At 42.6% G+C, this 3,990-nt stretch overlaps 1 pseudogene; it reads right to left on the bottom strand.

The window, feature by feature from the left end:
- Positions 1-1,988: 1,988 nt before the first annotated feature.
- On the bottom strand, positions 1,989-2,874 carry LOC119321580 (annotated as a pseudogene).
- Positions 2,875-3,990: the final 1,116 nt, after the last annotated feature.

The raw sequence follows: 3,990 nt of genomic DNA, 5'->3' as shown, positions 1-3,990 counted from the left end.
CAATGGCTATGGGTGAGCGAGTGAAAGGGGGGTGAGGCTAATTTGGCGCCGGGACGACGCGCCAGATTTCCATCTCCCGCCATCCCCCCTCGCCCTCGCCTCGCTCCCACCCATGCGACCTCGCGCCGCACTCAGTCTGACTCGCGAGAAACTGCCGATCCGAGCGTTTCCAGCGAGCTAGGCTCTGGGCTGCTTTGAGAAACGTGGAATGCAGGCCCAATAGAAAAACCAGGCAACCAAACAGGCCTCTCCCTTCCCGCGCGGGCCTGGTTGGGCTCGATGCGGGCAACCAAACACGCCCTAGGCGTCGAGCCAGCAGAAATCCCATTCTCGATGGGAATCTAGCAAAATGGCTGGGATTTGTACCCTAGCGCCCGCCGATGGTGCCCACGTTGCATGTGCCCTTAGGGCATCTACAACGCTGGGCGCTAGCGTAGGCGCCAGGATCGAATTCCCGGTCGATGGGGCAGTTGGGCCTTCCAATCTTGGCGTTACCTACGGTATCGATGCTAGAAAATGAACCGGGCGCTTGAGCTATTTTCTCGTACTAGCAACAGATATAATGCTTTTTTCTTTCTCTACCCTTTCCCCTTGCATTTTTGCTTTTGTTTTTCCTCTATCATTTTTGATAAAAAAATGTTCAACGCACGTTACAAAAATATTCATGGAATGTGAAATTTTATACTAGCGGTTTTTTAAAAAAGTTTGACAATTCAATAAAATGTTTCTGACATTTAAAAAATGTTCACTTGTTTCAAAATATATACATCACACTTTTTAAAACATTCTTTAATAATCTAAAAAAATTGTTCATGTAATTTGGAAAAAAATGTCCATACAATTCAAAAAATCCCCATGATATTAAAAAAACTTACACACATTTACAAATATGTTCATGGCTTTCTAAATGTTAGTGAAATATCAAAATTTGTTTTGGCAATTTTTTAAAACGTCTATAACATATAAAAAATAATTTTTTGCATTAGAAAATGTCTGTAACACTTAAAAAATTAAGCATGTTTTAAAAAATGTTCATGACATTTAAAAAATGTTATATGAGTGTTAAAAAATAATAAGTATGCATTTGACAAATGTTTAACATGTATTCAGCTAAGTGTTCAATGTATATTCAGAAAAAGTTCAATGCGTATCTAATTCTTTTTCAACATGTATACAAAAAATGTTCAACATGTATTCAACAAAAGTTGACATGTATTTAAAAATAGAAAAAACAAACAGAACAAATAGAAAATGAAAATGAAAATCTATAAAAACCGGCACAGAGAAAGACGAGAGAAGTAGATGAAAAGCTGCCAGGAACATTCCCAAAACCGGATGGAAGGTTCCTCCAACTTCTCCTTCAAAGCTTCTCAAAACTATTAGATACCACATTGTTGGGCCAGCCCATTTCATCGATCCCTGTAGGTGAGCGCTGCTTATGTCCCACAACAAGCGAGGCATTGCATTTGCGATGGGATTATGCCACTAATGTTGCGCACATGCCATAACAAGCCGCCCGTGATGCACTAGGCTGTGTGGTCCAATGTCTACATTATCTGGCCCAACCTGGCGCAGGACATTGGGCCATGCTAGCTCCGCACGCAAACCGTCAGTCGTGCTCTACCTAGCCATCTGACCTCGGGCATGTGAGAAAAATATGGCCCAAGTCTCAGCTGAGAGCAAGAGAGAGAGAGTGCTATTGCTTGGCATAGAAACACCTCAAAAATATCATGAGCGTTATTTTTGCACACAAAAAGCCTTGAGCAAGATATACCGCATATGGTGACCAGTCGGTGTGATCGTTACATGTTCACTCATATTTAACCAGTTGAAATCATCCCATTAGCTACACAACTATTGCGCATATTTGGAATAAGTTTATAAATAAATGGTGCATTTTAGTCATTTCGCTATCATTGCCTCGTCGACAAATCCTCCTTGTCTTCCTATTGTTTTCCCTCTTCCTTGTACCATTCACGGGACCCCCATCAGCGATTCACAAACAATCTCACATGTTTGTGCTCAACATCAAGACTCCTATATATCATGCCTTCACAAATCACCTTCATCCTTTCCATTGCATACTTATCAGCAGCCACAAGTAAGTGCTTAACAATTTCACTTTTGTCATCATCATCTGGATCAACCATGGAAGGCAATGAATCCCTGTACATGAAGTGAAGAAATGCCTTGAAAACAGGAGGTTGCATGTCGTCGATAGTTTTGTCATGTGACTCGTTCTCCCCCATAGCCATAGGCCCGTAGAACTTGGCGTCAATGACTGTCGACCGCATCTCAAGCAAAATCTTATGAGAAGAAAATATATCCCCTTGAACATTGAAAGTGACGTTTGCTCCCTTCTTCTCCTCTAGCGATGTTGCAAGATTATCCGTAAGTTCACAGGGCGGCACATAGATCTCTAGAGCTTCCTTGATAACACAGACTCCGCACTCCATCCCTAGACAATTGTTCCAGGCATACGCTAGCTCGGTGGTCTTCATGAAGTTTGGAAGCCCCAAGATGGGCTTTTGGGGCTGAACACTTTTGTCACTTGGCACACCGCCTTAATCGGCAGCCCCCTAACCGCATCCAGAGGCCAAAACCTGTAGTACGCCCTCAGCAAGGCATTCTTCGTCAGGAGCTTTAGGAAGACAGAGGCGTAACCTAGGCTCCCTCATGACCAAAACCGATGGGGTAATACAGGATACACCATTTGTAACTACCGATAGAGAATGGCGGGGAAGAGCGCAATTTGCCTCTACCAAGGCCCTTGAGCAGGTTGTAGCCGGCAATCTCGAACGCGGCCGTGGCCTCCATTGTCTCTTGTGTGTGCCTCAATGGCACCCTCACTATTGAAGCATGTGATGTTGCCATTGTAGAAGTTGGGAGGAGGCGGTCGGGTGGGTTGTAACTCTCGATGTAGGCCCTTGACGATGCTATTGGTGGTGATGGTGGGAAGGGGAGGGGGTAGTGGCGGCACGGCGGAAGAAAGTGACCAGGCGGATTGGGGAAGGTTAGGGTTTTGACTTTGGAAAGGGGGGAGTTTTGTGTTGTCGTGTAGTGTTTATATAAGAAATATAAGATAAGAATTAGTACTAACTCTTATGCTTAGGTTTTACAGTTTTATTGGATGGCAGAAAAAACAAGCGGTTCCCTGTTCGCACACAGCCACGTCAATGTGTACCTCCAGCGTTGAGCGTGGTAAGCAGGACATGACGCCGGAGGAGCCTTCGTCTCACCTCGAGCATATGTTAGCGCCTCCGACATCTCAAGCAGTGCCATCCATTTTCATCTACCACTTTAGCACTTTTTCCATCCTACCATCCCAAAAATGTAGTGTACCTGAAGATCGAGGATTGGCCAGTGTACCTGGTCCACGATTTAACCTGAGTCTTCTAGATTGAGATCTCCAGGGAATTCTAATATACATGTCTGAGAGTTCACATCTGCAGTTCAGTACTACTGAAATTCGAACTATTATGATCATATTGTAAAGTACTCCCTCCATCCACAAATATAAGATGTTCGGTTGATTTGAAAGGAAACTTCTGAAAGAGAGAGGGTTCCCATGACATTGGCATGCAGACAAAGAACTTACCACCTAATTAACACATCGATTATAGCCCAGGAAGCAAAAGAAGAACCAATACCATGGGTTGCACAATCTCAAAAAGAGGAATATCATGAACCAGGCATAAAAAGATATGCATGATATTATAATACGGGTGAAATTTCTAATGATATGTTATTATCAACTATAAGCAGAATATCGTGTCAATGTATATATATAAAGTTTAGAATTTCAGGGTTCAACTATCTTGTTTCCTTTTCAAAAAGGTCATTTTTTTCCTTTCAATCTAAGAAAGTACAAATTAATATGTACTATTGTGGTTATAGAGGATAGGTAACCAAAATGGAAGCTGAAAAGGTTGAGGCACGGAAAAAAGTGTTAGTGAAATATCAAATTTTGTTTGGTAATTTTTTAAAATG

Source organism: Triticum dicoccoides, chromosome 6B (assembly GCF_002162155.2).
Source record: "Triticum dicoccoides isolate Atlit2015 ecotype Zavitan chromosome 6B, WEW_v2.0, whole genome shotgun sequence".
Classification (NCBI taxonomy): Eukaryota; Viridiplantae; Streptophyta; class Magnoliopsida; order Poales; family Poaceae; genus Triticum; species Triticum dicoccoides.
This window is presented reverse-complemented; position numbering and strand designations above follow the sequence as displayed.